Source organism: Saccostrea cucullata, unplaced genomic scaffold, assembly GCF_032062105.1.
Source record: "Saccostrea cucullata isolate Sc308-1 unplaced genomic scaffold, CSIRO_AGI_Scuc_v1 ctg157, whole genome shotgun sequence".
NCBI lineage: Eukaryota > Metazoa > Mollusca > Bivalvia > Ostreida > Ostreidae > Saccostrea > Saccostrea cuccullata.
The window spans coordinates 906,429-928,569 of record NW_026918429.1 but is presented as its reverse complement, the minus strand read 5'-3'; the positions used below and the strand labels follow the sequence as shown (position 1 = coordinate 928,569).

Sequence of the window (22,141 nt, the reverse complement as noted above, 5' to 3'; positions counted from 1 at the left end):
CCCTGGGGCCATAAAATTCACAAATCTGGAAGAGGCACTCTTGCTCATCATAACTATGTACTAAGTTAGTTTATTTAATACTCAGAAGCAGAGAAGAAGATTTTCAAAGAATAAATGCATTTTCACTATATAATCTATAGAGCCCCGCCCTAACACCAGAACCCCTGACCCTGGGGCCATAAAATTCACAAATCTGGAAGAGGCACTCTTGCTCATCATAACTATGTACTTAGTTAGTTTAATTATTTAATACCCAGAAGCAGAGAAGAAGATTTTCGAAGAAATAATGCATTTTCACTATATAATCTATAGAGCCCCGCCCTAGCACTAGAACCCCTGACCCTGGGGCCATGAATTTCACAATTTTGGTAGAGGACTCAATGCTCATTACATTAATGCTAACTGTTTGCCTGCTTGATGTCCAGGAGTAAAGAAGAAGATTTTTAAAGATTGCAATAATTTTAGTGGTTTTGGCCCCACCCCTCAGGCCCCAGGGGGGTGGGGACCATGAAATTCACAATTTTTGTTCCCCTTCACCCATAGATGCTGTATACCAAATTTGGTTGAAATTGGTTTAGTGGTTTCAGAGAAGAAGCTGAAAATGTTCAAATGTTAACACACGACGCACGACACACGACGACGGACGAAAACGGATAGCAATAGGTCACCTGAGTTACTCAGGTGACCTAAAAATAAAATAAAATCAAAAAAGTATAAAATGCTTAAATATTATTTTCATACTTCTAAATACTAATGTGTTTAAATAAATGTAAAAGGTCAACTTGTGCGGGAATAAATCATTATTTACTCTTTATAATAAATTTGTGTTAAAAATTAATTTCAATGAGCATACAATCTTAGAACCCCATTTTGTCGCATTTTTTTTTATCCCGATGGGTCATATGTTTTTCATATTGTTTGGCCATTTTTTAAACACTACATAGTCGACAGTTTTCCGTTATTTCCCGATCATGACAAGGTCCCACAAGGTGCACAATGCGGGTGTGACCGGTCGGCAGGGGATGCTTACTCCTATAAGGCACCTGTTCCTTTTCTTGTGTTTAAGAGTTCCGTGTTTACTCTTCAAAATGTGCATTGTTTAATGAACTTTTATCTTTAATACTCTTTGTTATTTCCATATACATGTACATGTAAAACATCAATATCTCGTATCCTGAATTGAAATCATCATGTAAATATTTTCCAACCAGATTTAAATAATAATTTCTTCCAAAACATGACTGAATATTATATGCCGACTTCGCGTATAACACAAATGAATCAAATAAGTTAAATTTAACATGTCTTACTGATCTAATCTGGAACAGCAGTGTCATCATAGACCAATGGTCTATAATTATAACAAACTATAGCTTACAATATTAACACATGTACAAGGAGACCATTTTAGCTCTACTGGTCAGAGACCAGAAGAGCTTATGCCATAGTTATGCGTCCGTCGTCCGTCCGTCTGGCTGTAAGCAATTTTTCAAAATGCTACTCCTCCTACAGTTTTGGTCTGATTTCAATATAACTTGGCACACAAGTAGACTACACTAAGATACATACTTCCATTTATCGATTTTTGATTTCAATGAACTGTTTTGCCGTGGTTGCTAAAAATAAAGATTTCTGTGAAATACATTTAAAATGCTACTCCTCCTACAGTCTTGGCCTGATTTCAATATAACTTGGCACACAAGTAGACTACACTAAGATACATATTATAGTCTGCGTATCGGTTTTGATTTCGATGAACGGTGTTGCCGTGTTTACTATAGAAAGTTCTGTGAAATACTTTTAAAATGTTTCTCCTCCTACAGTTTTGGTCTGATTTCAATGTAACGTGGCACACAAGTAGACTACACTAAGATAATATAATTCTGTGTATCGGTTTTTGATTTCGATGAACGGTGTTGCCGTTGTTACTAAATATAGAGATTTCTCTGAAATACTTTTAAATTGCTACTCCTCCTACAGTTTTGGTCTGATTTCAATGAAGGACATGGAGATAACGAACAGTATTCAATATTATGGTGCATTAAACCATACGAAATAGGAGCAGAGCAAACACGGACCTCCGAAAAGTGGGATCAGGTGCCATGGAGAAGTGAGCATCCCCTGCTGAACGGGAACACGCGCCGCATGCTCCTTGTCATGATCGGGAAGTAAAGGAAAAATCTGTCGTCAATTCAGTGTATAAATAATGGACTAACAGTTAGTATGAAAAACGTCAGTCAGCATTTGACTGTATGATAAATTGTATTTGCTGACAAGGCCATTGTATCGACCATTATAACTTGCGAAATGATTACTTTAAACGAGACTGCTGATATTCTGGTTTCATCAACTTGCTTGTCAATAATTTACCTCATTTTAGAAATTGTTCATACGTACATAGACATATAAGAGAGGGACCGCTGACTCATTTTCCCGCCAAATTATCTTCTTGTATTCGCAGCGCCCTCACCGGAAGACATAGAAAGACTTCCTGTCGTCAATATGGCCGAGAACAAAGTAGACGATATTGCTGATGTATTTGAGGTAAACTATCTGAATCAAAGAATTATTCTGCTTATCCAACAGGTTATAAAAGTCTTTAATTATCCTCAGAAGATAAAATTAAATTCTTTTTATATATTTGTTTCTTTTTAACATAAATTTGCTCGAGACTGTCAGACCGCATGGCACGACCACGAGGCGTGAACACGTAATACATGTATATTTGAACTTTAAAAGTGATAACGATGATTTATTTATCATGATTAAAAAATACAGAAAATCATGGGAGACGACTTTGATGAACTAGCCATATCTGTGATGGATGCTGGTGACCATATACATGTAAATGTTGCATTGGTAGAACGAGTCTTGGGTGGAATTAAAAGTGATGCTGTTTTACCTGACCATTTTAGAACACTACTTGATTCTACCACGGGTAATTAATTATTAAGTGCTCCATTTAGAACAGCTTTGATTATTTTTTTTCTGCATTATATGTTTACAGTTTATGATTATTTAAGAAATAAACAACAATTTTAAAAAGTTCTCTGGAAAATGAACTTTTAGTTGGTCATGTGATCATATCCTATGAAGCCCCAAGGGCTTCTCAGTAGATTTGATCACGTACCAACTAAAAGTTCATTTCCCAGTGAACTTTTTAACATCGTTTTTTTTATTACTTATAATTACATTTGAGACAAATAAATTTCAAGTAAAATTGCATTTATTACACAAACGGTCGCCGTATTTCTATGTTGTGATGCGCAGTGACCTAGAAGTTGTTTGGTCAAAGTTAGTTTATCTCGCTCCAACATTTGAATGTTTACATTCATGTTTAGCAGTCCAGTTCAGGAAATACCTGTATATAGTGAAAGAACAATGGTCGCTGCTGAGAATAATCTTAGACTATCTCTTTCATAAGTTCTTACAATATTTGAAGTCAAAAACGGTGGTATTGCCTGTTTTAGTTTACATAACTCCAAAGGAATATCGGGTTAAAAAGGTATTTGCGCTTCTAGGCTAATTATAGTATTCAAAACGAACCTTATTCACATCAAAAGAAGATTTATCGTACATCTCGTAATTAAAAAAATATCCATATTGTTTATCATTTTATCTTTCTCATTGTTATTAACTTAAAAATATTCCAAAACAAGTTGCACCGTGACAAAAATATGTAGACAAAATACCAGGTATCACCTTGCTCTGTGATTTGGTCGCGCTTTGACCTCTGACCCCCAAATAACATTCACACAGAATTGAACAAAGTCATATTTTCTCTTCAATAGGTTCATCTAAGAAAGATATTTGTAAATGTGAATATTTAATATTGTCTTGTAGCACTTTACTATATTAGTACTATAGATAATATTATATGACATATTCTAAACTATTTCATTTATTATTTTGCCCTGCAAAAGAGCAGTGGCCCTCTAGACAAAAAATCATGTACTCCTAAAAGGGGAGATATATTTATGTAAATCTTGGCATCAAACATTGTGAAGTAAAGCAAAGTTATTCGTATATAAAAAGCACCATCTTATCAACTGTTAAAAATAATACATAAAATATGTATTTACAGCAGACCAGTTGACCCCAGCCTTAAAACTACTTGACCCCATTTTCAAGTCTGAAATCTTCTCCTCTTCAGCTAAGGAAAAGGCATGGCACATTACCACCTTCTACAGCCTTTACTTATCGATGAAATCTTTAAAATTTTCAAAAATCGTCAGTTGTCACCCATTATCTCTTTCAAAACAGCTGAAGAAATCATGAAAAAAAATTCAGACCTTTTTCAATCTTCTCTAGACTCAAATGAGTAGAGATCGGGAGAGATAGATATAGTTGCATATATTGCCGGGTTTGTTTTGTTTCGATGCAAAAAAAAAATTAGTTCATTTCCTGATATTGAAAAATGTTTAGAAAAACTTACCGACAAAGATGGGGCTACGAAATTGATTTCTGTTAAATCGAAATGTGGATTAACTCAGCCATCCTCAGAAACTATAGCTTTTTTGTAATTTTGGAGCTAGTCTTTAGAAACTTGCGTACATCAATGTCAGTTCGTCTACTTCAAATTTTACTCACTCTATTTGTTCAGAAAGTAAGGCTGTTTCAATTTTTTTTATGATTGTACATACATGTATCATTCTGGCTCAAAATCTGAGGTTCAGGAGAAATTGTTTTTAACAATTTTGTATAGTTATCAAAAAATCAGAGGTCATGCAAAATGCAGGCAAATGATGGAAAATTTCTAATTGAAAACAAAAACATCTAGCAGGCAAAAAGCTCTTCGTAAATGTATTGATGTCCAATGTCCAATTGTGTGATTAATTTCTTTTTATTCTTTTAAGTGGAGAGTCTGATGTGACTGTCTTTTTTCACTCCTCCCAGCTGTGTTGCCCTTTGGTACTATATTCATTGCCAGGCTCCTTTGCATTCTCAGCTGGTTTTCTTGGTAGCTTAATGATACATATAAAATATTTTTAAATAAATTTTCTGTTTAATTATTTGATTTTTTCTGTTTTTTTTTTATTAACATTTCATTTTCATTGTTTATATTTCTAAGTGGCACTTTTTTTGATAACTTTTTATTTATTTATTTTTCTAATTTTTTGCAGATACCTGAGCTGATGTTTATTAGGGTTGTCATGCCTAGTTCCAAGTCCTCTGTGCCTCCCAAAATGTTCCTCAAGGGGGTCTTGACAAAATACCTACTAAGCACGTATGGACCACCGTGATGAAGTACATACTTGGTGGCATCAATGAAGGAATTGACTGCAAATAGTTAAACATATATTGAGGTATTCATCTTAGAAAAGATTGAGCAGCTTAATGATGACTGTTTTGTTTCGGTTTGAAATGTTCAGTAATGAAAATTTCTTACCAGTCATCACTATTCCTTCATACGTTTGGGTCGAGAGGAACATCTTATTTTTTTTCCTGTTTGGAAAAAAACCTTGTCTTGTCATGGCAGATTGCTTCCATTCCTCAAGATACCCCAAAAACACTGTCTTTAAAAACTGTAAAAGATTTGATACAGTTTTACATAAGCTGTGGAAAGAGAACAAAAGGAATATGAAAGGGATGCCCTGCACTATTTTACCTCAAATCTAGGGTCATCAGGAAAGGTGTTTGTAGCTAGGTCAGATTTTCTTGTGCGATTGGCCTAATGCACGGAACGTCCATTAAGACAGTCAAAAAATCTGTCCACTAACATGAAGAACTTGGACGTTTCACTCATTTCTGGGCTATAATAGGCAGACATTACAGAGGACACTGAATGGCTTAAAACCTGAGGTAGATAGATCATTTTGTTGAAGATTTGAAATGGTAACGTATAAACAATTTGGGCTAAAATTGATTTGTAGACCAAAAGTTTACCTGTGCTGCCAGACGAACATTCATGGTGGATGAAGGAATGAGGTAAACGTGGTCAAATCTGAGCTTTGTCCTGTAAAGTTATTATATACTTTCTCAACATGTAACCACAGGATGTTAGTGTTTTTCTAATTTCGAAATGAAAGAAATGATAAGTTTAGTACCATACAGTGATGACACTTACCTTTCTCATCTCTCCATGGCTAAAAGTTATCAACAGTTTTTTACTGCTTCTAAGTACTCACCCAAAGATACGGAGTCCCACCTGTGTGTGACTTGTATACATTGTTTCTGATGGTCTTAATCAGATGTGGGACATTCGAGAAAAAACACACAAATCTCTTCTCCAAGGCTTATGGGTTGTCAGCTCTGCAAATGACCTCTTCATTTCCAGTCCTATGGAGCCTGTAGAGTCTTTGATTTGGAGACACCTTGTCGCTTGTCGATGAAATGACCTACATACATTAAGCCTAATTAAGGTATATGCTTCAGTTTGTGAGTATCTGATACCCTCTCTGAACATTAATCATGCAACTATGATATTGTTTTATTGTTAATAAACTTCAGCTCTAACATTAATCACTTAATTGAGATAATTTCCTCTAGGTTAAAATGATTTTACCATAAATTTCAAAACTTTTAGGTAGTCTGTTATAAGTTTGACATTTTCCAGGTAAAACTGCATTTAAAACAGTTTATACTATCATTTGTAGTGTGGATCCATTATGAAAACTGGCAGTTCACCTTCAAACCACTGGTGATCTCCAGATATGCTATTGCTCTCCATAGTAAGGGATACAGCTCGTCAGTAGTGGAAGATCTGGTTGGGAAGTGACCAATATTCATTTTGATGTGTGAATTTATGCCCAACACCATAAACTCTAAGACTTGAGTGGCAATTCTCTTTGTTTCATTGTACATTTCAGAAGAAAGGTAAAGAAATTATAAGTGGATTTGTAATGCATTGCATTTTATAAAAGCAATGAATGGGATTTTGCCTCACTAATAATTGAAATTTTATGACTTTCTTGCACATAGAGAACTTTATTTAACCTCATTAAAAGACCAAGTGTCCGGATTGGTGAATCCAACAAGTTGATTGCTTCTTCTATCGTAAACAAGGTCTGTCTTGACTTTCATCTCATCATGCAGCAAAGCAAACAAAACAAATTTTTTTTCTGATGGTAAGTCAGCAGCTATATTTTTCAGCTCCTTAAACCAAATATTATTTTAAAAGATCAACATAAGCACTGAAATGCCATGTATACTGAAAGGAAAAAGAAACGCAGGGTAGCATAATGTTCGAAAAAATTTTGACCACATGACCGAAAATTACGAAAATTGGTCAGAAGATAAATTTAATTACTGTCCACCAAAGTCAGTATTCAGAATTACTCAACCATGGAATTTATGACGTCACGTAGGGAAAACGCTAAAAAGCCCAAAACACGTGCAATTTGATAACGACGAGTTTGTCAACAAATCTTGTTGCATTATTTGATGCATATGATGTATGCACATCGTTTTTCAATATTAGGAGACATTATGAATTTCTTGCGATCTTGGCACAGTTTACGGAAGTTCAATGGGGTCTTGTTTTCGAATTGCCTGATTAATGAAAATGGCAACAACGGTTTACTTAGCAGTTTCTTGTAAATTTTTCCCCCATAAAACTTGTTTCCCGTTGTCAGAGAGGGTCTGGAATGGTTTTCATTGAACCGTGACGATGACGTTAACGCAAAACAGAGGCATGTTACGAGCGGGTTATTCGTCCTGCCATCTCTTAAATCGCCACCTTACATCCACAAAAACAGCCTTGTATACAGTAAACGATTATAATCATTACATTCATACGAAATTTAAAAGAAAACAATTCCGCAATTTGGTTTTTTGAGCCAGTCAACTTACTGTTGTATTCCTCTCACTGGCGTATGCGCGCGCCGTTTGGCTTATTTTTTTTTGCGTGGTTTCCCATGCCAAATATAGCCATGGTTTGAAAGATAAACACTCTCAGGAAATTCCATGCAAAGGAGAAATAAGGCTCTGACAGATGCACGGGAGAGGCATTGAAGATAAGGAGAGTTTTCGATTTTCACTTTTGGGGGTTATCGTCATTTGAGCTTCAATAACTCATGAATTATCAGACAAAATCAAATGGGAATTTGGTTATATCTTTTTGAAAGATGGTTTTAAATGTTAGATAGAAAAACTAAAACATATTTTAAGAAAAACAAATTTAATTCACCTCAAAAGTTTACCCTGCGTTTCTTTTTCCTTTCAGTATATCTTCACTGTAACTTGATCAATGTTTTCACTTTGTCTATCAGTTTCAAACACATGATCTTTAAATAAGTTGCGAACAGTTTGACTCTTGTATTAAATATATTTATTACATATGTTTGAAATATTAGACATTTCACCTGCAATGCTTCAGCTTGAAAACCAGAATGTGGCTGAATGAAGTTTGTGTAGTCCCGAAGTGTAGCCTGGTTTGGTAGTTTTAGAACACCACTTTCTCTGAGAGACTCGTATGCCTTTGGACTTTGGCATCGAAGATATTGACAAATCTTATCATTATTGGATGCCATCTCATCAGTATAAGATATTATTAATGTTAATGCTATTTGTTATCATGCTCCCTCCAAAGAATATGCCTTATGGAATGTTATTTTGCAAAGGTTTTTGACAAAGAAGTGAACTATATGTATATGAAGGGGGGAAAACTTAAGACATTGGCAAGGTTCCTAGTTATTGTAAAGAATTTTTAAAGAACTCTTGAATGGGTTAAATTGTACTCATTGTACTTGCTAATATCCCAGCGACTTCGTTATATAACCAAGTTTTGCTGTACACCATTTCAATAGTTCCATGCACACTTTTCAAAAGTTATGTCCCTTGGCCGCCATCTTAGGGGATAAACCCATACAATCCACACAGTATCCTTTGTAGTTTTTAGGTTTGTAACTTCGTCATTTGACTTTAAAAAAGCTCTGCCTTTTGTGTACCGATTGCCCCAAGATGGGGCTACCCATGCACACACTGAAAGAAAAAAAAATTAAACACAATGGATGCATCACAGCACGCCCAAATATTTGGTATCATAAAGAGAAGAAATGCCCGTGACAATATGGCAGTCAGGTGTATCTTTTTAGGCACATGTTAAAAGTAAGACACAATCGAACACGGATTCTAAAAGTAGCCCGAGTTCAGCTGAACAAACCACTGTCATTTCTCCTATGCCAAGCTCATTCAAATCTGTTTCACAAGTAATGAAAACAGTCCCTTTGACCCATAATAATGATACTCAAACAACACAAAATAACCAAGGATTTGGATTGGTAAAAAAGGTTTACGATTCGGAAATTTAAATATTTGTCATATTATTCCTAAAATTGAAGAAATAAAACTATTGCTCCAAAATAGGCAAACTTTAGACATTTAAGTTGTATGTGTAAGTTGTATGTGAAACTTTTTTGACCGAGCAGATAGGCAACTCTGAATTAAATATTGAGGGCTTTGTTTTTGAAAGAAAAGATCGAATACTAATTAAGGGCAGGTGGTGGAATTTTAATATACATTTCAAATGACATTTCTTATAAACGTAGAACTGATTTTGAAATCAGTAATATTGAAACAATATGGCTAGAGATAAATCTAAAAAATTCAAAACCTATATTTTATTGCTCTGCTTATCGTCCACCATCTGCCCCCTCCTGCTGGGCGGAGGACCTAGCAAGGGAGGTGAACTATGCTTCCTGCTGTGACGATACTGAAATTATTCTATCGGGTGATTTCAATATTGATCTAATGAAAGACCCCCCACAATATTGGACATCTGCTTTAGAGGAGTTTGGACTTTCTCATATAGTTACTGTTCCTACTAGAATAACAAGTACCTCAAGTACCTTAATTGATCATTTTTATACAACCAAACCAGAAAACATATGTGAAACAAATGTGCCCCCTATTGCTATTTCTGACCACTACCCTGTATGTTTGACACGGAAAACTAACTGTATACATCGTAGAGGAAAACATACTGAAATCCAATATAGAGATTATAAACAATTCAACGAAAACGAGTTTTTGAGAGAGTTAGAAAATGCGAATTTTAACACTCTTCTTGAACTTAAAGACCCAAACGAAATAATGAATAAATTTTATGAATTGTTTAATGATATTCTTAACAAGCATGCCAAAGTAAAAACTAAAAGAGTCAAGACTGAAATTCGACCTAAATGGCTAACACAGGAAATAAATGATGCTAGACATTTACGCGATACATATCATTTACAAAGGAATTCAGAACATTACAAAATTTGGAGAAATAAAGTGACACAATTAATAGATCAAGCGAAATCAAAGTATCACAAATCAGCAATTGAAGATTTCTCAAGTCCTAAAGAAATGTGGAGTTATTTAAACCATTTGGCATCTAAATCCAAAACTTTTACACCTAGCCGTATCACACGAAATGGTTTAGATTTTGAAGATGACTCAGGCGCGTAGCTGCCTATACGCAAGTACGCAAGTGCGTACACATCATTTTCCAAAAAAAAAAAGAAAGAAAGAAAGAGGCCAGAGGGATAAAAGTAAAGAAGGAAATAAAAGAAAGAGAGAAATTTATTCGGGGAAAAAGAGGCACTACCCGTGTTTCAAATTATTTTGCGTCTTATTGTTTCGATTCAAATTTTTTTCAGCACATTCAAATTTAGTCCTTTATAAAATCAATTCCAAAACATCTTTCAACATTCTTGAGGAAAAAAATATTGTTGAACCAAAATGTTCAACTGTTATTCCGCGTAATCCTGATTATCCGGACAAATATTTGATGAAGGAAAGCGATCTAAGAGACTTTTATCGAAAGAAAAAGTTACAAAGGTCTAATTTCCGTAGAGGTAATGAATAAATGTCGTTAAACAATTTAAATTATGGTGAACAAAATAAATAAAAATATATAGCTTCATTTACTGATGTTACCAATTTAAAGAATTATATTATAATTGAAGCATTCTCGAATCGTTTAAGTAATCAAATATGAATGTAATCAAAAGACAGCAACACCCCCTTTATATTTTGAAATATTTAAACTCCAATGTTAACGATATTGAAATTGCTACTCTGTTTTATCTTGACACACTTGGAAACTTTTTTCCAATACCAATATATGCGTAAATTAATTTGATAAATTATCGTTCTCTTCCTGAAGTATCAATGGAAGCAGTATAACTTAGCTAAGCGTTTGCTGGAGAAAAGTGATGTTATCGTGATTTCTTTTGCGAGAAAATGACTGAAAGATTTCGTGAAATCTAGGAGCGTCCGGGGGCTTCGCCCCCTGGGCCCCTACCAGGGCTTCGCCCTGGACCCACTGGGGGCCTCAAGGCGGCCCCCAGACCCCCGACCGTTTTCTGCGTACACTTCATTTTCATGCTGGCTACGCGCCTGGATGTGCAGGATGTTGTTGATATTTTTAACAAACACTTTACGGAAATATCCTGTAAATTATTAGCAGATATGTCAGTACAAAGTTTTGATTCAGAATTATTAAATCGATATACAGAAACTAAACTAGGGAAAGAAGATTTTTTCAGTATTAATGAAATAACTGAATTTGAAGTATTGAATATGTTGAATACACTTGATGTAAATAAGTCAGCCGGTATAGACTTTATCGGACCTCGTCTTCTAAATGTCATATGCAAATCTATTACACATCTTATAAATGCTAGTATCACTAATGGAGTATTTCCATCCAGTTTAAAACAAGCAAAAGTCACTCCTATTTTCAAAAATGGCGACCACGCAGATCCAGGGAACTACAGACCGATATCCATTCTTCCAACATTATCAAAATTAGTTGAAAAACACATAGCAAATCAAATATGTAACTTTGCCTCTAACTTTGATCTTTTATTTAAATCACAATCTGGATTTCGAGAATTTCATTCATGTCAAACGGCTCTTACAAAACTTACAGATAATTGGCTACAAGCTATGGACCAAGGAAATCTAGTAGGCATAACTTTCATTGACTTTAGCAAGGCATTTGATTTGGTTAATCATGAAATTCTTATAAGTAAACTTCAATCATATCACTTTGATCAAATGGCTATTAAATGGTTTCATTCTTATTTAACCTCAAGGTCTCAGTGTGTAAAAATAGGAACATATTCCTCTGATTTTTTGCCCGTCACAGCAGGAGTGCCCCAAGGATCAATCTTAGGTCCCCTATCATTTTTATTGTATATAAATGATCTCCCTTTACATGTAAATAGAACAGATATTGATATGTTTGCCGATGATGCAACCTTGCATACATATCATAAAAATATAGAAGGTATTGAGAATCCCTTAACTTTGATTTGTGTGAGATTGAAAATTGGTGTTCCAAAAATCAAATGGTGTTAAATACCAATAAGACAAAATGTATGCTTATGGGAACTCAGCAGAGAAAATCAAGAATAGATTCACCTGAACTAAATTTATATACTTCAAACAAATTAATTGAAAATGTTGAATCTGAAAAACTTCTGGGAGTGCATATTGATGGTTCATTGCGCTATAATCACCATATTGACTCAGTTTGTAAATCTTTGACATATAAATTATATACCTTACGCAAAATTAAAAAAATTCCTTCCCTTACATACAAGAAAACTATTCTATAATGCATACATTCTGCCCTCTTTGAATTATTGCCTAACTATTTGGGGTAATGCGCCAGGTGCTGGCATAGATAGAGTTTTTAAATTGCAAAAAAGGGCAGCCCGTATTATACTAGATGTGGCTTATGATGCCCCTTCACTACCATTATTCGAAAAACTTGGATGGCTGACTATTTATGAGTTGATCGATTTTCATAAATATATATTACTGTACAAAACACTTCATGGTATGGCACCCACTTATTTAAGAGACTCTTTTGAATTTATTTCTTCTAGTAGTTATGCTCTACGATCTGAAACAAACTATGACCTTCATCTACCGAAATATCGAACAAATCAATTTAAAAATTCTTTTCATTATTCCGGTGTTCATTTATGGAACAAATTACCTTTGTACATACGTTTTTCACAGAATTTACACACATTTTGTAAAAATGTAGAAAAATTCATAATAACGTGCCGCAACTAAAATCTCCTGAAATCTATATGTGCTTGTATTTTTACGTCATGTTGTATTATTTATTATTGTACAATGATTTTATTATTGTATTATTGTGAACATGCTTAGAGGGCCCCGAGGAAGACTAGTGCATTGCACTAATCGGGTTACCCTCTTAAAATAAAGTATTATTATTATTATTATTATTTTCAAACACAAAAGTCTTGTACACTTCCCTACCTTCTTGTCCAATCCACATGCCGATCCATCCTGCCTTATGTTTGTCATCGGATTTCTCTAGTGGCCCTTTGAAGATATAACCCACGTGTTGCTTGAACCGATAAAATTCCTGGTACAGATCTCCAGCTTGCCAGTCGAATCTGGGCTGATCGAACGGAAGAGTTGCCATTCCGAATTCGAGTTTCTTCTGACACCATGTAGTATATTATTAACAGACACCGGTTGGGTGTATGATACAGAATTTAATGTGCAGTGGAGCATTCAGACATGGCGGTAAAAAACAGAGATAGCAAGGGCAGATAACCCCAACTTCCGTTAATAGATAAGTCATACCATTATTAGATAAGTCGTACATAAACATACTAAAGTACATTACAGGCTCTTCCAAAATTGTGAATTTCATGGCCCCTGGGTCTGGGATTCTGGTGTTAGGATGGGGCTCTATTAATCATAAAGTGAATATATAATCTTCTTCTCTGATTCTGGGTATTAAATAAATTAAATACATAGTTATGTTGAGCAAGAATGCCTCTTCTAAAATTGTGAATTTTAGGGTCTGGAGTTCTTGTGTTAGGGCGGGGCTCTATTGATTATAGTGAAAATACATTGATTCTTTGAAAATCTTCTTCTCTGCTCCTTGGTATTTAATAAACTAGGTATTTAATAATGATGAGCAAAAATGCCTCATCCAGAATTGTGAATTTTATGGCCCCAGGGTCAGGGGTTCTATATTGTGCTTTCTTTGGGCTCCTGCAAACGGAGCTGCCTATTTGATTTTATATCATGAAAATACATAAATTCTTGGAAAACCTTTTCCTCTGCTCCTGGGTATCAAATAAACTATGAATGTAGTTTTATTGAACGTGAGTAACTCTTCCAAAATTGTGAATTTCTTTGCCCCTGGGTCAGGAGTTCTGGTATAAAGGGGTGGGGGTCTATTGATTATAAATCATAATGAAAATGCATAATTCTTTGAAAATCACCCCCTCTAATCCTAGGTATGATATAAACCAAGTAAGTATATATTTATGTTGAGTAAGAGTGCTTCTTCCAAAACTGAATTTCATGGCCCCAGGGTCGGGGGTTCTGGTGACAATGATGATATTAATTATGTAGTGAAAATGCACGTAATCTGTTTAACATCCCTTAGTAATATTTAGTGTTGAGCAGATGAACGAAGTGCATAGTTATGATGAACAGGGGGTGCTTCATACAAAATGTTTAAAAGTCCGTGGTGCCAGGGTGAGGGGCTTTTGTTTCTAATTTCGGGGGGGGGGGGGGGGGGGGTGTCTATTGAGAATATTGTGAAAATGTGATAATTCTTTAAAAATCTTCAACTAAGTGCAGTTGTATGATGATGAGGGTACCACTTCCAAGTCTGCGAAATTCATTACCTTTCATCATTGGTTTTGGTGTTAAGGTAGGGCTGTGTTGAATCCATTATTTCTTTGAAATCTTCTCTGCTCCTGTGCGTATCAAAAGCAAAGAAAGTAAATGTATTAATAAGCTACGATATTTTTACTGGCCAGGACTGTATAATTCTGTGATGCTACTCTTCCTGCAGTTTTAGTCTGATTTTAATGTAATGCGACATGTACGTAGACTATACTTAGATATTTTATTTTCTGTGAAATTCTTTTTAAAGGCTACTATTTTACAACAGTTATAGTCTTGTTGCAATCTTGTCACAAAAATAGGATTACATCAAGGATCATTATTCTATTTGTGCAAAGTTTCAACTCCAACTGCAATTTTTCTCTTCCTTTCGTATAAGAACAAACCAGTAGAGCTATAGTCTCAACAGAGACGTCTGTTCTTAAGTGAAAATAAACGACGCCCGCCTCCTTTCAAAACACGCGGTTGATTATTTAAGGAACAAGAGTTAACTCTCTTAAGTCACGGGCATCATTTCTTCAAAAGAAACCCTGGCTCTTAATATTTTGCTAGTGAACGAATAAATACAATTTTTTAACACTTAATTGACTTATATTCATGTTTTACTCTTACACAAGTCACCTGCGTGGCGTGTAGGTTAGAGAGTTTCCTCTAGAGTTGCGGTGTAAGGAGTTGGTCCTTACATTGGGAGTTTAATCCTGCTGCAGAACGTGGAGGCCGGTCCTGAACATGAGACTATATAAACAGGGGTCCCGTGTCACTGTAGGTGCTGGCACGAAAGGGATCCTCATTGTCCACGTACGGAATCAGGTAAATATGCAGCCCTCCACTGGCAAGTGATGTATTTTCATATTTTGAAAACCAACAAAACATTACAGCGACTACATTATCTTTTTTTCAGTTTGTTTGGAAATGTATATACTTGGACTCATAAAGTTATTACCCATAGACAACCTATGTAAATATTTTTACATAATAAAACAAATATACCAGATGTAAAACATTTCAGATAATATATTGACAATCACAGTATTCAAGTTCAAAAGTCTGTGGGATTAGGTATAATTTGACATCAGGCCAAAAACCTTTTTCATGGAGGAAAAAAATGGGAAGAGTAATATGTTACAAAATTATTGTTACACCTACTCGCCAAGGTCATCAGGGACTATGCTAGTAAGTCATTCTTGTTTTTTTTCAACAACAATTGTAAAATTAATACCTTATGTAAAACGAACTATGATAAACAGAGCTCGACCAGGATAGATAGCTGACAATATGAATCATAACCATTAACTAAGAGTTATCACCAAATTTTATGGCTGATACGCGTGTGTGATCAATGAAAAATAGGAAGAGGTAGAATTACTTCACAATTATCTGTAATCAAAAATTAAAGGTATTAATCCTGTTTACACTCGCCAGTGATAAATGCCATGTTTTCTGCCAAAGCGTGAGCAAAATATGTTCGTTTTACTTGGCGACTTAATGACCTGTAGTGTTTCGAATTCACCTGAGTGGGTGTTAATGAAAATGAAAAGAGGTCCATGGGTCACATAACTCAATAAAACAAAACTGCAGGTTTGTTTCTAAATATTTTACTATGACCACTTTTTACAATGTTTTTGTAGCCAAAATAGTGGATTGGTTAGTTTGAAAAAATAGTTCACTTGGTGAGACAAGTACTTTGTGGCATGGGGAAATTGGCGCAAAAAAAAAACTTCCTGTATAGAGTGTGACCGGTCGGCAGAGGATGCTCACTCCTCCATGGCATCTGATCCCACCTCTGATGTTTCGGTGGTCCGTATTTGCTCTGCTCCAATTTTGTGTTGCAATTGTTTTATGGACCTTTGATCTTAAATACTGTACGTTATTTCCATATGTTTTATTTCAAAGGACATAAAAACTCCGTCATTTCTTTTTATTAATTGTTTTCAAGGTGACTTTCGTATCGAATACTTCCAAGGCAGATCGTTGTTATACTCTTTCAAGAGTTGCTCTTGAGACTTGAGTGCAGAAATGCCATCAGGAGAGCCCTGTTTAATATCAAGAGAGAAATATTTCATGTTGGTGAAGAATATTTTTAGGTTGGCCTTCTCTGATGTTGCGGTAGATACTTAGCAAAACCCTGTAACTTCAACATTTACATTGGTTCTCATTTTTTGGTACAAAGATGCGGAAAGTGATGACTTCTTACAAACGATCTCCTTGAAAGTACTTTAAAATTAACTCCTTTTTTGGACACAACTCTTATCTATACATGCTTGTATATTTTACCTCCTTTTCCGTCCCAGGTGATTTATTCTGTCTTTCATATAAATAGGAATAAAATGTCTCCTGTTTGTTGAACTCCGTCTCGAAAACTTGTTTCTCATATAGAGACGCCTCCAATTGCCGGTTGAAAGCTGTGAATTTTGACATACACTCAGGAGCAGTGAGGAATCTTTTTCGTGCCAACGCCTGTTGCAACACGAGATTTCGGTTTAAATACGGTCTCATCCGAAGGACAGAACTCAAAGTCCCACGGTTGGAATCTTATCCACAATAAGGATATAGAGGATATTCAATGTTTTGTAGTTGAATATGGAATTTATTTCACGAATGGGACAGGATTTTTGATATTTTCACGAGTGCGAAGCACGAGTGAAAATATCAAAAAATCCTGTCTCACGAGTGAAATAAATTCCATATTCAACTACAAAACATTGAATTTTCTGTTTATTACATTTTTAAAATAATTCTTTGATTTTTCCTTTGCCTCTGTCTTTTTGTAATAAAGTCATAGGCTCGTGACGTCATAGTTGAGCGGTTGAGACGTCATAGCTAAGTGAGGTGAAAACACTGTAAACATGGATTTAGCAACATATTTTTGGTAATTTTGACAGTTTTATTCGCTGTCAGAATGGTTTATTTATTTCCATCGATCTTATATTAGGTCAAGGAAGATTTTTTTACAGCAATTTTCGTTATGGGAAGGGAAATCGAGAGTTTTCCCGCACTTCTGATATTCGTCACACTGTGACAGGATATCATTTTGATATCCTTTCACACTATGACAGGATATCATTTTTATTCAATGAATAAATTACAATATTTCACGGGTAAAAATGTAATAATAAATCCTTAGTCCACGACTCTAGAGAAGACGCCCTTCCACGCGTCACGTTGACGACGAAAGGTTTCTTGCATCTTCTGCAAAGTCTAACGTTACAGTACCCATTATTGCCAAGTACCCATTATTGCCGAAACTAATAAAATCAATTAAAAATCCGCCAATTTGTTGTTGTTTTTAATTATGACGTAAAATACATAAATTACATCATATTCTCAAGTCACCTACCGTTGAGAAGAAAGGAATAAAGGCGAAAGATAAAGAAAACTTACCGTAGATAAGGTAAGCCTTTGAAAACACATCCATTAGGCCATTTTTTTTTATTAGTTGTTTTACGGATTTTTTGGGGGAAAATGTCCATTGGGTGACTACAAAAAAAAAAAAAAAACAAGAAGAAGTGTTCAATGTTCAAAACTTTTAATATGCAGCATATCAAAGCAGTTGGGGAAATCAACCTCAGAACATTGCACAGAAATGTCTTTTTCTTGGCATTCCTCACTAAAAGAGAACGATTCTTCGAGCAGAGAGACATATTATGTGAACAATGCTAAACTTTTCTGTGTATGTCTATGACTGGATACGGGTGTCCTCTCACTGCTACGTCCACATTGCCACAGAAAAACACACTTCAGCAAATTTTACACAACCCCCTGTAAAATAATAAAAGTTTAATCAAATTCAGATAATACCTTTTCTTAAACAGTATAAAACTAAAACTCAGTGCACAATCAATGAACACAAATAAACTTACTAGAATGATAAGTCATCCCCATAGGGTTTCACATTCCTATGACTCTCATACAAACATTTTTTGTCTTAGAACATCCTGATGAGTCAGTTCCTTTTCCAAATCTAAAATTTAAAACTTTAAGAAACATTTCTTTCACATCATTTGATAGATTCATACCTGTACAATGACAAAAAAGTCTTTTGTTTCTCTGACGCTTTAACAATTGACAACACGTCTTGCAGATTTTTAAAATACAGTCAAACATGTGCTTTTAAAAATGTCATAAATAATATATGAACTGTTAACTAACCATTAGATATAACTGTTTAAAACTTCGCCAAACCCTCAAAGAAAAGTTATGGGTGTCAGATGGAGTGCAAGTGACGACATCAGATTTGTTGGTTTTGGCTGTAATTTCCTCAACCACCACACTCCATTCGCTGATCAGATAACATCATATATATATCACCAGCATTATACAGCTCATAAAAACCGTCATACATTTATACATTTAATATTGTTCTTAAAACATTTATATTCTGTTTTAAAAAACCTAAATTGTTTCACATGGCCGTCATACTTATTTCATCTCTGACTATAAAACGCTTGCAGAGTTTTTATTAAAAGGGTCAATAGTAGAAGCGTTTACATGATTCTGATCACAACTAAGTAAAATTCAAACAATGTACGGTCATTTCCGGATTTTTTTTTATGTTTGAAGTAAAGTTCGATCGGCGATTATAGAAAAAGGATTGAATGGAATTTTTATTTTTTTTCCAAAACTTACAAAAATGGGGTCGGCGGATCCGTAAAACAACTAATAAAAAAAATTTGGCCTTAGCATTCGTGCGACAGCACATGTCGTGAAAATTTAGACTAAATATCCCATTTGATGACAGGTCAAGCTCGGTTCAAGTTTAAATCCTTTACATATTTCCCGTCTTGAGATGATACGATATAAAAATATTAAAGTAATTACTTCCAATAAAAGTAATTTACAGAATTATTCACAGAGAGTACGAAGCGTCTGCTTGCTGTGCGACGCCATATTTTCTTTTACCGGAAGTGGATTAAAGATCCACCCCATCTCGCACCTGTCTTCAAAAAAAGGGGCATTACTCATACATTTCTTCAGCAGCAGTTGTTCCTCTTGTTCATCGCTGCTTTTTTTTCTATCTTTCTTTTTTTTTTTTGATTTAACACAAACAAGTGGCAATTATCTTTTTATTTATAAAGATGAAGAAAAGGAAAAATTACACAAACACACAGCTAATGAGTGCTTTAGAGGATATGAGAAAAAATAAAATTTCAGCAGAAAAGGCATCAAGGAAATACAACATCCCAGTGAGAACCCTAAGATACAGACAAAAACATATAATTAAAGGATATCCCAACAGGTGTCTTACCACAAAACAGGAAGAAAGCTTGGTCAATTATATAAAGTACTGTGCAGAAAGGGCATTTCCATTAACAAGAAAAAAGATAAAGGTGAAATAAAAGTTACAAACCAGATTAAAAATTATAACAAATTCAGAATACAATAAAAATCCTATTTACATCATTGATGAAAAAAAATACTGATTTTAAAAACATGAAAATGATGATAAAATAACAAATAAAAATATAATACGGTATGAAATTAAAATGTTTCCATGTTATATTTGTTTACTCCTGATAAATTAATCCCATAAATAAATAGGCATTTGTACGTGAAATCATCAACAAGGAAGGCAACTCCCTGATTAATGTCAATGCTGTAAGTGGACCATCAGACAAATGGTTTAGAGGGTTCTTGAAAAGACACCCTGACATTGCTTTGAGAACACTAGATTCTATTGACCGTGGTCGCTATGGAATGGCCAATTCTACAGTGATGAGTGAGCACTTTAAACTGTTGGAAAAATGTTTGAAAGATTTGGGTAAGTATAAAAAAAAAGAACTCGAGAACAGTAAAACAATTTCAATTGTTCAAGCTCCTTGCTCTGAATTAAAAAAACAAACAAACAAGCAAATAAAGTATCAGTTATTTGTGAATTTATGAAAAACTTCTTAAAACAATACGAGTTACACTATATAAATGTTTTGAATTTGATTAAAATACAAATGTTTACAATTACAACTATTCAAGCTCTTTGCCATTGAATTAAAGAAAAGATCCAACAAATATATCAATACATGTATAACTAATTAGTGAAAAGAAAATCTAAAACAAAATGCAATCCAGTTGAAGAAATTCCATGCTCCAACAAGAGGAAAAATTAGATTAAAAAAACTTAAGCAAAATTTCTTTCATTTTTGAACATTCTATATTTACAAAACAATAAAAAAAATATAATGTATATACATGTTATGACACTTTCTTAGGCATAAGTGACAAGCCTTCTCGAATTTTTAATGTCGACGAGACTGGATTTGGAAAATCTGATAAAAGAGAGAAGGTCGTCACGGAGAAAGTAAGAAACCATACCTATGCCAGAAATGTTGCTTCCATGAGCCATATTACCGCAACCATCTGCGTAGCAGCAAATGGGCAAACCCTCCCTACATTTCTGATATACGAAAATAGTTTCCCGAGTGGATGTTACAGAGATGGTAAATGTCCAACAAAATAATATACAATGTACATGTATTATTGTAACAATAGTAATCCAATACAAATGAACAATCAGCTCTTGCACTATGTTTACAAATATTTAAAAATTGACACCTTGAATTTTATGGTATTAAAAACATGGAACATATCTTCGTTCAAAATATTTACAAATCAACCTGTCCATTACTTTTAAATGTTACATAATTTTTTTTTTTTTTTTTTTTTACATATTTAAGATATTTACATTCTTTTTTTTTTTTTTAACTTTTAAAAATTACATATGTAAACAACAATACCAACATTTCACTTAATTAATAATTCGATCTCAAATAACATCAAAAAGGTTAAATAAAAATTTTAAGTCTCTACCTACTTTATTGTTTTCTTTTACAGATTTTTTTTCTAATAAATAATTAAAATTCTATCAGGTGTTCCTAGAGATTGGCTTTTCGGCACTTCATCGAATGGGTACATGGACGGAGAGCTGTTTTATAAATGGTTTGAGACCATTTTTCTCCCCAACTGTTCTAAGCGTCCTTCTCTTCTCATTCTCGACAATCATGAGAGCCACCTTACTCTGAAGCTCATTCAGCGAGCCAAGGCAGAAGGAGTCGAATTAAATGGATTGCCTCCCCACACCACCCACGTAACTCAGCCCTTGGATGTGGCGCTGTTCAAGCCAATGAAAAAAAAAATTTTCAGACATTGCTGTCAACCTTGGGTATGCAAGGAAAGACTTGGTGATTGGCAAGGCAAAGTACGGACCCATTATTCATGTCTACCTGAAAAAAATTATCTCAGTATCTTAAATTTGAAATTCAGCTGATAAGATAAATTCTTTCCTAAAACTGTCAAATTTATACTTTTGATAATTTCTTCAGAAAACTGATTCTGATTGACAATCAAGTAACTCAAAAATGGTTTGAAAAGATACATGTAGTACAATTAGAAGTTGAATACCTTACAATGACTCAACTTATTATGAAATATGTCAAAGTTGTTCAAGAAGTAACCTTGGTTGCATACACTAAAATCATATTGCATAACACCTGTGTTCCCTTTCCATCTTCAGATCTGCACCAGTGTT

The 22,141-nt window shown here is 34.4% G+C and overlaps 1 protein-coding gene, 1 long non-coding RNA gene and 1 pseudogene across 2 annotated transcripts in view; 1 reads left to right on the top strand and 2 right to left on the bottom strand.

The window, feature by feature from the left end:
* The window catches only part of LOC134266003 (QRFP-like peptide receptor), a 179,760-nt gene that overhangs the window by 67,923 nt on the left and 89,696 nt on the right, over positions 1-22,141 (top strand). The gene's annotated exons all lie outside the window — the stretch shown is intronic.
* LOC134265579 (uncharacterized) lies at positions 4,844-5,960 on the bottom strand (annotated as a pseudogene).
* Positions 18,160-18,828, bottom strand: LOC134265397 (uncharacterized). The gene is made up of 3 exons (XR_009991747.1): positions 18,772-18,828; positions 18,483-18,583; positions 18,160-18,381 (listed from the first exon to the last, which is right to left on the bottom strand). It is a non-coding gene; the product is annotated as an uncharacterized LOC134265397 (long non-coding RNA).